We start from the raw sequence: 12,690 nt of genomic DNA, 5'->3' as shown, positions 1-12,690 counted from the left end.
TTGTTATTCTGGCACCACTTAGCCTGATTTTCAGTCTCCCTCCTATATGCTGATCCGTTACCACTAAGGCCAGTGACAGTAGTGTCATCAGCAAGCTTAAATATGGCATTGGAGCTGTGCTTAGCCTCAGTCATAAGTTTAAAACGAGTAGAGCAGAGGGCTAAGCACACAGTCTTGTGGTGCACTTGTGCTGATGGGGATATTGCCAATCCGAACCGACTGGGGTCTGCAAGTGAGTAAATTGAGGATCCAATTGCACAAGGAGGTATTGAAACCAAGGTCTTGAAACTTATTAAGACTTTTGAGGGGATGATGGTACTGAATGCTGAAATGTAGTCGATAAAGAGCATCCTGATGAATACATCTTTGCTGCCTAGACATTCCAGGGTTGAGTAAAGAGCCAGTGAGATGGCATCTGCTGTGAACCAGTTGCTCTGGTAGGCAAATTGGAGTGGATCCAAGTCACTTCTCAGGCAGGAGTTGATATGTTCATCACCGGCTTCTCAAAATCACTTCATCCCTGTAAATGTAAGTGCTACCGTATGTTAGTCATTGAGGTAGGTTACCAAGTCCTTCTTAGGTACTGCTATAATTGAAGTCTGCTTGAAGCAGGTGGGAACCTCAGACAGCTAAAGTGAGAGGTTAAAGATTTCAGTGAGCACTCCAGCCAGTTGATCAGCACAGCTGTTGAGGTACATGGCCAGGTACCCCGTCTGGGCCGGATGCTTTTTGTGGGTTCATCCTCCTGATGGCTGCTTGCATGTCAGCCTCAGAGACTGAAATGACAGGACCATCAGGGGTTGTGGGAGGTCGTGATGGTCCCTCCCTGTTTTGATGGTCAAAGTGAGCACAGAAAGCATTGAGCTCATCAACAGAAAGCATTGTACTCAATTTCCACAAGTGGAAATATTTCAATGATTAAGCTTCCCTCCCAATATTCTCTATTAATGATCTAAATTCTGATTTTATACAGAGGCCTTAATCACTAGCAAATCCAACCTAATATATGGCAAAACTTTGAGGATGCTTGATATCTAAAATAGAGAAATTGTCCAAAATAGCAAATAAGTCAAAAGTAGTGGCTTCAAAACATTTTACATGCTCTTCCTGGTTTACAAATGCCCAGCTGGCGGACATCCTGAGCATATGAATGAATATTTGTGAGACTGGTGGCATGGATTTTCTGGCTGCTGTGGGTTTTCAGGGATTTTCGCCAGGGGTACACAGGGATTTTCCACCTTTCTACATTTCTTTTCTTTTCATCACCCTGTCATTCTACAACACTCCACCCACAACCCCCCCCCCCCCCCCAACCCCAGCAATCCACAACGATCAGGGGCTGCATCAAACCAAGTAGAGCTGGGCGTGCCAAGCATACTCAAGTCAGTGAGGCCAGCTGGCCATTACTGTTCCCATGCCTGCTCGCGCTTCTGTCACAGGATCTGTGATCCTCTCCCCAAAACTAACTTTGTTCATGAGAACAAAACAAAATGGGTTACAAACAATTCTCCAGAACAGAGCTTTGCTTAATCTGGGAACTGCTTGTATTTACTTTCACATGACTAGGATACATATCTTAGTTAAGAATCTACTTTTGTACTTCTGGTGAACTCACAGGAAGTACAATAGCCAACATATTGTAAATTCTTAAACTCTCTATCAGGCAAAACTATTTTTGTCACAGTCTCTGAATTTAAATTTCATTTTGAAATAAATTAATTTAAGAAAAAAATATTTTTTGGAATCTTTCATTATATGGATGCTGAACTCCATGATATTTCATCTCACTGCTCCAAAATGAAATTGAAGAGATGAACAGATTAGACTGTGCCATACATAGATTCAGACTTTTCAATTAAGCACAATACATGAAAACCAGAGAACACAAATATATCATTCTTCTAATGCCCTCTATTTTCTTTTTCAGGGTGGCTGGGGTCCTGTCAGGTCTGTGATCTGCAGTGGCACTCAAACAGAGGTTCTGCAAGGTGGCGTGTTCCCATTCTTGGAGCTTGATGATCAGCTGCATTTTCGATATGTCCAGTTCTAGCCTGAAGTTGGGTGCCTTTGGGGTGTGGCCTTGCGCAGCCCTGTGGATACAAATCCTTGCTGGTGTTGTGAACTGAAGCGCAGGAGGAGCCAGAACATCAAAGATAGCAAGAGTGGCTGTCGGAGGCCTCTGTACTCAGTGATCAATCGCTCTCTCTCTCTCGATAGTGAGTGAGAATTTGCTGCCGACTCTCAAGTTGGGGAACTCGAAATAAAAAGCAACAGTTCAGATTGACTAACATCAAAACAGCGAATGTTTGCCTCCCCTCTCACTGTGGAAGGAGTGATATATTTAACCAATTTCCCCTGGGGTCAATAAAGTATGACTATGACTATATCTGTTTCTCTCTTGTTAGTGAGAGAGCCTGTGAGATGTCAAAATGTGGGAGTAAACAGTTAATTTTTGAAGTACAGTGGACCATGGTCTCTCTTTGGGGGCTTTGCTATTGCTTGCATGGTGGGTGGTGGGCATGCTGATATATTATGCTCAAGTAAGTGGGAGGAGGAGAAAGAGGGTTGATCCAGCTTGCTGCTGCTTATGCGTGGGAGCGGGAGAGGGGGGTTGAGCTTATTAAGTTATTTTTCTGTCATTCATTCTTTGGGGTTTTTCTTCTGTTTCAAGGATGCCTGCGGAGAGTGAAAATTCCAGGCTGCATATTGTGTACATTATCTGAGATTAAATTGAACCATTGAACCTTTGAACTGGCTTGTGTTCTCATATCTCCTTTCATCCTAACCAATACTATCTGTCCCTATCTACAAATCTCTATGGACTTAAGTCAGAATCAAATACAATATCTTGGGTTGATACTTCAGTTCCTTTCTGAGGAATTGTAGCTCTGTAAGAAATGATGAGTCCCACAGCAAGGCAAGTATAGAAGATATCATGACCCATAACTACTTTCTCCAGATACTGACTAATCTGCTGTTTATTTTGTCATTTTCTGATTTATTCTTTACATTTTGTAAATTTTCCATTTTATGATGTCAATTGTTGATCATTAGGCAAGTGTGCCTAGAAGACAACTGTAAGACCATAAGATATAGGAGTTGAATTAGGCTCCTAAAGAAATTTCTCCTCATCTCCATTCTAAAAGGATGCCCCTCCATTCTGAAGCCATGTCCTCGAGTTTTAGACAGTCCCACTATTGGAAACATCCCCTCCCAATGCACCCTATCAAGGCCTTTCACCATTCAATAGGTTTCAATTAGGTCATCCCTCATTCTTCTGAATTCCAGTGAATACAGGCTCAGAGCCATCAAACATTCTTTGTATGATCAGCCATTCAATCCAGGAATCATTTTCATGAACCTCCTTTAAACCCTGTCCTGTTTTAGCACCTTTTCTAAGAATCATAATCTGATCACCCCCATCCTAATGGAGACAATACTGCCTCAAATACCACTGTACTATCAGCTATGAGCTATAAATCCATTTATTTGATCATGGTACAAGTAAAGCACAACTTGCAGATTGATGCCTTAGGTGGGAGTTGAAGGTCCAATATGCCCATGTCACAGTTGAGGAACATCACAATGTAGAACATACGGTTCCAGGACAGTGCAGAGCATTGAATGTGAAGAAATTCTTAAGGCAGTCTGCATTCTTTCATTCGCCTCATTAGATCTGACAGAATTACTTAAATTGGCCTAATTATTATCTATGACCTCCTGCAGTCCAACTCCTGAGTTACTGAGCACCCAAGAAAAATGACGACTTTGTGGCTTCCATACTGGTCTTTATGGGAATCTACCACTAAAGCAAGGTCACAACATTGTTGGGAGATTAGTTTTGTTGTCTGTTTGTATTTCACCTAACTGCTGCGTGTTTTTAAACTTTTTATCAGTGTGTTGAACCTGAAGTTCATGGCCCAAGGTAGAAGGAGATGGGTTATACAGCTCTTGTTACATGGATGTGCAGTTCAACTCTTTGAGTGATTATGCAGAAAGTTTGAAGTTAATAACTCATCTCCTTCTACCTTAGGCCACAAACTTATCAGTCACCCCTCCTATGTACTTGAATAATAAATTTACTTTGAACTTTGACACTGATCTAGGAAAAAGGCTAGGTTGAATTTAAAAAAATGTGCTTTAGTCATACTATTAGCTTCAAGGCAGCCTGTGTGAGGATGGTTTAAATTACCCATAGCTCTATTTCTCGTTGGATTATTTGGAGATTTCTCTTTCTTCAGCTATGTTCTGTGTTTGTCCCACAGTCCAAAGGCTTTCTTCTTTTTAATTTTATCTGTAGCAAGTGTAACTCTCGCTTCGGCTAGCAACTTAATATAGGGGGTGATAACCCCCGGCCGGGCCAAACTTAAAAAATCTTGTTTGGGTGGATGCTGCACGATGTGTCCCCTGTTACAGATCAATACCCCGAAATAACAAACAATATACAATATGCGATTAAACGATTAAGCTTTATAATTCTTACTTTGACTATATGGTTAGTAAAGAAACAAAAAATAAGAAAAAAAGGGCCCAATCTTATTAAACAGTCTGTTGCGCAAAGTTGGAGTTCACTGATGAATCGATCGTCCACCATCGACCTCTTCCGGTCGTCGCTGCCCTTCGGACCCTCGCTCCAAGTCCACCCTGTCCGGCGATCTACCAAATCTCTCTATATGCATCTTCTCTCCTCATCTCTCCCCGGCAAAAGCCCGCGAAAAATTTCCTTCCAGATTCACAAGGTAGAGCAACAAAATCCTGATTGGCTAACGTGCGTAACCATAGTCCTGTTATCTCCAGCCATAACCCAAACATTGCTGCTACAGAGAAACCGTTGCCTCAGCAGTGAACATTACAGAGAAGCCATTTCATTAGCAGTGAAACCTTACAGCGCATTACACAAGTTATTACCCTCTGAGTACCATCGATAGTACTATCATATATTAAATATTGCAATAGATATTTTCATTGCCATCCCATGACTATTCTATTTTTTCTTGAGTTGCTATGATGACAGATATTGACTTTAAGGGGAGTAAAAGTGATGCTGTGATCTCCCTGGGATTTCCATGGGTGAAGAAACTGATCAGTGCAGATCAAGGTATCACGATATGTGTAAGAGTACAAGAGCATAGTGAAACAATGTTGGTGTTTCAAGCCAATACCCTAGATTGATAGTATACCACAGCACAGAAACAGGCTCTTTGGCTCATCTAGTCCATGGCAAAATACTAATTTTCCTAGTTCCATTTACCTGCGCCCAGACCATAGCCCTCCATACCCTCCCATCCATGTACCAATCAAAATTACTCTTAAGTTTCTCCCCCCTCAACTTAAGAATGCTGTGGACTCGATCCAAGATGCTTCTGCCCCTGACACCCAGGAGGCAACATACCATCCAGGAATCTCGCCCTCATCCACAGAACCTCCTATGAATTCCGTCTTTTTGTTTGAAGAAAGGAAACGACTGGATTTATGAAGCATATTCAGACTTTCACAAAATTTACAGATATATGGCTGTAAAAATATGGCTGATTACATTATTGATTTTGAACAAAAAGTACAGTCATATGCATAAATACAAAATGGAACTTCCTGGTAGAGTGCTGGGGTTTAAATTGTTGGATACTGGGTGTCTAGATATAAAGGTCAGACAGCTAGCATTAACTGCATGTACAGAACTTACATTTGTATCTATGAAATTGGCACTGAAGAGAATTTTTGGAGAAAAGGCCGCTAAGACAACAGTCAGAATTAGTTTGAGTCAGGAAATGGCATACTTCACTGAGCAGAAATGAGAGTATAGCAAGCATAGATCCCAGGGGAACCAGACAAGGGTATCGCTACCTGGTACAAATCCAATAAACAAGTGTGGCAGATCAAAATGTGCAGTATTTACCACTGGGCAAGAAACTGTCTGCACAGAACGTAACAAGTTAGATTAACTGAAGAAAACAACAAAACTGCAGATGTAGAAGTGTGCCATATCACATTTTTGCTAAGGAATCACTCACTAATGCAGAGATATCTGGGGATTTTGACCATAGAATCTCCAGAATTTGCTGTTATTGATACAGCATGCACACGCTCAGTATGTGGAGAAAAATGACTTGAAAGCTATGAAAGTGAAATAAACCAGAATGAAATGCAGAAACTGGTGAACACAGACACACTTAGTAACAACGCATTCAAGTTTGGAGACGGAAAGATTGTATGTTCCACCAAAAGAATGAAAATTCCTGCAAAAATAGGGCAGACAAAATATTACATTGAAACAGAGGTGGTACCAGTGAACATTTCAGTAAAGCAAGGATGGTACTGGATATGGAGAATGGTCAAGCAAGGACGTTTCAACAGCCAGTGTCACTTGAGCTCACCAGCTTTGGACATTCTATATAAAGACATTGCAAAGAATCAAAGTGAGAATGAAAAACTAACTGCCACAGAAAACATGACTCCAGATGAGAAATACAATGTGTTGCTCAAACTTCACAAACAGTTTGAACATGCTTTGATTGATAGACCGGAAACTGCTCAGGAGTTCAGGAAACAAAGGTGGAGATTATTTTTCCATTCTAAAGCAGATAATTGACAGCTGTGAAATATGCCAAAAGTTTGGAAAGCTCAAACCCAAGCCTGTGATTGGTCTGCCACTGGCATGTGAATACAATGAAACAGTAGCCATAGACCTACATGAACTGGAGCAAGGAGAGTGGTGTCTCCACATCATTGATGAGTTCACATGTTTCAGTGCTGATAGCATTGTAAATACATGAAGACCCTTAGAGATAGTAAAACTCCTCATCCATTCCTGCAAAAGTGTGCATGGCCCACCTCAGAAAGTATGCAGTGATAATTGTGGGGAATTTAATAATGATGAATTCAGAGACATGGCAGAGAACTTTAAACATTGAAACAAAGACAACAGTGGCATACAGTCCTTGGAGTAATGGACTTCTGGAGCAACACTATCAAACACTTACTGAAATAATGCTGAAGGTAAAGAAAAGTAATGGCTGTAATTGGAACAAAGCCCTGGACTGGGCCCTTATGGCGAAGAATATCGTGCATAATATACATGGTTATAGAGCATATTAATTGGTGTTTGGCAGGAATCCTAACCCTCCCTCTGTACTAGTTGACAGACCACCTGCTCTGGAGGGCACTAAAAGGAGTGAATGGGTTGGGAAACATCAGTAAATTGACTGGGGTCTTACAGTAATCTAAAAGTCTCAAGGTTGTGTTTACTTAAACTGAGATATTTCATTTCCAGGTTTCATTTATAGAGCTCATTTTGGAGAGGCCATTGTTAGAGTGGGCCAGTGTTAGAGTGGAGAGCTGAGGCTTTAGCTCAAGAGGTTTCTGTGTGAAGAGACAGAATAAGTGGTCCAAGGATGAAGGGTGGAGAACAGCTCTTTAGGAGAAAAGCTTCAGAGAGCAGGTAAGGTTTTATTTTATTTTGTGTTATCATTGATTCAGCTTTGGTTCAGGAGGCTTTGGTGAGTGGAGGCTAAAATGAGGTTCAAGGTAAAGTCTCTTTTTCCGCATTGTACAGGTAGAACAGTGGAATGGGAGTCAGGGCAGAGGAATGCTCCTTGTGTAGGATGTGGAAAGGATATGGAAAGTCAAGGAGACCTCAGGTGTCCTTGATAATTACACCTGTATGAAGTGCTTTTGGCTGCAGCTCCTTATGGGCTTGTTATAGAACTGGAGCTAGAGCTGGATGAAAGACAAGAGTTACATGGAGGCAACTACACCTAAGTTGCAGGATGTAAGTAACTGGATGACTGTTAGGAAAGGGAAAGGGAATAGGCAGTCAGTGCAGGGTACTCCTGTTGTTGTTGCCCTCAATAATAAGTATATAATTTTTGGATAGTTTCAGGGGATACGACCTAACAGAGGAATACCACAATTGTCAGGTCTCTGACACAGAGTCTGTTTCTGTGGCACTGAAAGTAAGGAGGGAGAAGAGGAGATTGTGGTGATATCACATCACGTGTAAGAACATGATTGGACAGAGTTCAGAGTATGCGCAGAAATGACAGAATGATCTAGAAACTGTAGGGTGAAAATGCGGTTGCTGTTTGCTGTTGTAAATAGAAGTTTTAGTTCTAATTCTTCCAGAATATGGGCTGTTCTTAGTAACCCATGGTACGTATAAAGAACACAATATGGTGTCAGAAATCAGTCTAAAACGTTTCGCTGATATGGGAGAAGCGAAGATAATCAAAAAAAAAAGCGCAAACTTTTTCTTTGTTTGCTAACAGCTTTAAAAATGGAAGTTTTGCAACCCCCATCAATTCTTCAGCTGACTGGAAATGTAGCTGAAAACTGGAAAAGATTTAAACAGCGTTTTGAAATTTATTTATTGGCCGTTGGAGCAGATAATAAAATGGAAAAAATCAAAGCTGCAATTCTACTCCATGTAATAGGGGATGACGTAATTGAGGTATATAACCATTTTACTTTTGAAAATGGAGATAATTTGAATCTAAAAGCCATAATGGACAAATTTGACGCATTTTGTATATCGAAGCGTAATGTGACATATGAGCACTATAAGTTTTTCAAGTGTCGGCAGAGACCTGGTCAAATGATTGATCAAATTGTTATGGAGTTCAGAAACCACAGTAAAAGATGTGAGTTTGCAGAGCTTACAGACTCTCTCATTAAAGACAGAATTGTTTGCGGCATTCTAGATAATGGTCTGAGAGAAAGACTGTTAGAACAAGATTTGAATTTGGAAAAAGCTGAGGCACTCTGCAAAGCTTCTGAGACTGTGATGTCGCAGGCTAAAGAGCTTTTTATCGAGAATAGCTGCGTAGGTGCTGTAAAGAGCGAACATATTTAAAAAAGTAATGCAGCTACAATGAAACCGACAGAGAGCAAGACAACATCTGAAAGAAAAACAACTTTGTGATCGCTGTGGGCGGCAACATCATCTGAAAAAGTGTCCAGCGTATCAGAAAATGTGCAACACCTGCGGTAAGAGTAATCATTTTTCATGCTGTTGCAGAAATAGGAAGGAAATAAAACATGTAAATGCAGTGCTTGAAAATGAATGTGAGGGGTTTGATATAGATGTGCTTTGCGAAAACAACGTAAGAATGACTGGACTATGCCATTGCAAGTGAACCAAAACATTATTCTGTTTAAATTGGATAGTGGAGCACAAGTGAATGTTCTTGCAGAATCTGAGTTTAATGCATTAAAGCCAAGACCAAAGTTACATCAGACAAATATAAAAGTGACTGAGTATTCAGGTGCAGACATTTCAGTTAAAGGAACATGTATGGCAAAAGTATCACACAAAAATATTGTGCACACGCTTTCATTTGTGGTGGTGCTGAAGAATGTAGAGTCAAAAATGGGTTTATCTGCTTGTGAGAGACTGATTTTGGTGAAAAGAGTCTTAGTCCTGGACAGTGATACAGAGTCAGAATACAGTGGACAGAGGCCAAACTTGCCGGTACAGTACAATACGGATCCGAAGCCAAAGAGTGACAAGAATCAGGATACAATTGAAGAAGTGAAAGCACAAGTGAAGGAATTGAGAAGTTTTATTGAAATGATGACGTCTCAGCATAAAAAAAGAGATTACACAGCTAATGAATGAATTGTGACTTCTTTTCAAAGACCTCAAGAAAGAGCCAACTTCAGAGTTTCCGTTAACTGATGCAGACCAGACAAAACATGAAAATAACAATGAAGCACAAGAACTGTGTGAACCACTTAGAAGGTCTACTCGTGTTCGTCAACCCCCAGAGAGACTGATAGAGACATGTTAAATTATGCATTTGTCTTGATTAATGTTGCTAATTGTTTTTCTTTTTAAGGAAAGGATGATGTGGTGATATCATGTGTCATGTGTAAGAATGTGATTGGACAGAGTTCGGAACATGCGCAGAAATGACAGAATGATCTAGAAACTGTATGATGAAAACATGGTTGCTGTTTGCTGTTGTAAGTAAAAGTTCTAGTTTTAATTCTTCCAGAATATGGTTTGTTCTTAGTAACCCACGGTACGTTTAAAGAAAACAACAGAGATCAGTGGTGATAGGGGATTCCTTCGTGAGGGAGACAGGCAGGTTGTCTCCTAGTTATCAGGTCAGAAATGTCTTGGATTGGGTCCACAGCAATCCTGAGGAGGTGAGCAGCCAGAAGTCATGGTACACAATATAGGGAGTTGGAAAGAAAAGGTAAGCAGCAGGACCTCAAAGGTAGTAACCTCTAGATTACTGCCTGTGCCATGCATCAGTGAGGGTAGGAATAGGATGTGGCAGATTAATTCATGGCTGAAGAATTGGTGCAGGGGGCATGGTTTCAGATTTGTGGATCATTGGGAATGAGGTGGTGGAGGAATGGTATTGCTAACCAGAGATAGTATCACAACCGCAGAAAGGGAGGATGTTGTGTGTGAGACCATGTGGGTAAAATTCAGAAACAGGAGAGAGCAATCACTCTGATGGGAGTATTCGATAGGCCCCCAGTCGCTACTGGGACCCTGAGGTGCAGTTCAGTAGGCAGATTTTGAAAAGGTGCAAAAATAAGGGTTGTTGTCGTGAATAACTTCAACTTTCTAACATTGATTGTCACCTCCTTAGTGCAAAAGGTTTAAATGGTGCAGGATTAATTAGGTATGTCCAGGGAGGAGTCTTGTCACAGTATGTGGACAGGCCAACTAGATCAGGTACTAAGCAATGAATCTTGTCAGGTGATAGATGTTTTTGTGCATTTCAAAGATAATGACCTCAACTCCTATAGCCATGGACAAGGACAGGAGGAGAAGATGTGGTAAGATATTTAATTGGGAGGGCTAATTACAACGGTATTAGGCGAGAACTTGGGAGTGTAAATTGGGAATAGATATTTTCAAGGAAATGCATGGAAGAAATGTGGAGGTTGTTTAGGGAGCATTTGCATGAGATTCTTGATATGTTAGTCCCACTGAGATGGGGAATGGATGGTAGAGAGAAAGAGCCGTGGTTATTGAGAGAAGTGAAAGATATAGTCAGGAGGAAGGACTTAACATTCAGGAAGCAAGATCAGACAGGGCTCTTGAGAGTTATAAGGTGAGCACCTTGATGGGACAGGTCACAAAGGAGGACTGATATGTCTGTTTTTCTCATTGGGAACTCTGTCAAAAGGCCTGCATACAGCAGTCCAGCACCATATACACATGTGATTTTATGCTGAGATTAGACATCCAGAAGTCCAGCATCCCAGCGCTGGTGACCTCCATGAGCACACAGTTTGCATTTCTTCATGATTAGTATTTGCAGTTTAAGCAGCAGCTTTGCTACACCTAATTAACAACGTTTTTCATATTAAAATAAATAGGAAAAACTCAGGGTGTTCCAGACATACATGAAAAACAGAATGATGACTAGAGTGAGTGTAAGACCACTCAAGGATATCAGGGAAAATACGTGCCTGGAGGCATGGGATAAGAGGAGGAATCTTGATGAATGTGAGGTAAGCATAGAGTAGGCTATTGTACTGGAACATATCAAGGTTAAGGAAGAAGCCATGTTGGAGCTTCTGAAAAACATTAGAATAGATAAATGATGGATGTGCCATTTTAAGGCATCACTTTTAGAAGATCTCCTTGTTGGTGGAGAGGCTAGTACCTATGAGGGAGCTGGCTGAGTTTATAACCCTCTGCAGCTTCTTTTGATCCTGTGCATTGGCTGGCACAGTTTTCATTTAATTATGGTCCCATCTGAAATTGTCAGGGAGTACTTTTTTTTCCAAAGACTTTACTGTAACTGAAACTGTGGTGGTGAATATCATAGAGCATCGTTTTTAACATCAGCAAAAAGAATAAACACATCTCTGTATATCTCTTTATTATCTGGTACTTAGCACTGTAAGTAATGTCTTTAAAGGATGAAAAATAGGTTTGGAGAAGGATTTCAAGAAAAACAAATAGAATTGAAGAAAGTTTTAGAAAGAGATGTCCACACAGCAGGATAATCTGAAATTTATATGACCAATGGAATGAAAAGAAGGTGGAAGATGTTGAAGGGCAGAACTAGAAGATATTAGAGTAGAAGAAATATGAGCAGAGGTGGGTCATATGACTCTTGTTCTATCATTCGATAAGATCATGACTCTCCCCTTAACTGTTGTTGGTGATCAACTGGACCCTAACAACTTGGATTCATCTCCCAATCAAACTTTAAATGATTGCGCACAAGGAGAGCAGTTGCCAAACTACTCTGATGGATTCTTCTCAGAATTGTCAGTTCTATATATGCATTCACCAATTGAGAAACTTATATGCAGGTACAGGAGTCTGAAGATAAACACTCAACGTTTTAGGAACAGCTTCTTCATCTCTACTATCAGATACTGTACCTGAACAGTCCAGGAAACCATCAACATTACGAATAAACTTTTCTCAGGCTTCAACCCAGGTACAGGTATTGATTATAACCAACATTTCGATGACAAATTCTGCCATCTTCTTCAGGGATGATGCCCTGTTAAGTCTAGTCCAGTGGTATTTATACCTTACCTTTGTTGTCTGTCCCTCCTGATTCATTGGTCCTCATTCAATCAGGTTTCAGCTGTCCCACCTTGTTTACAATCGAATTCCAGTTTTTACTTAGAGCAAGACCTTCATCTTCTTTAAAATTCTTTCCCTCTAGTTTTATTTCAAGGGCTTCCTTCACCAGGCTGTCCCAAAAG

This window comes from Mobula birostris, chromosome 6 (genome assembly GCF_030028105.1).
Source record: "Mobula birostris isolate sMobBir1 chromosome 6, sMobBir1.hap1, whole genome shotgun sequence".
In the NCBI taxonomy this organism is placed as follows: Eukaryota; Metazoa; Chordata; class Chondrichthyes; order Myliobatiformes; family Myliobatidae; genus Mobula; species Mobula birostris.
This window is presented reverse-complemented; position numbering follows the sequence as displayed.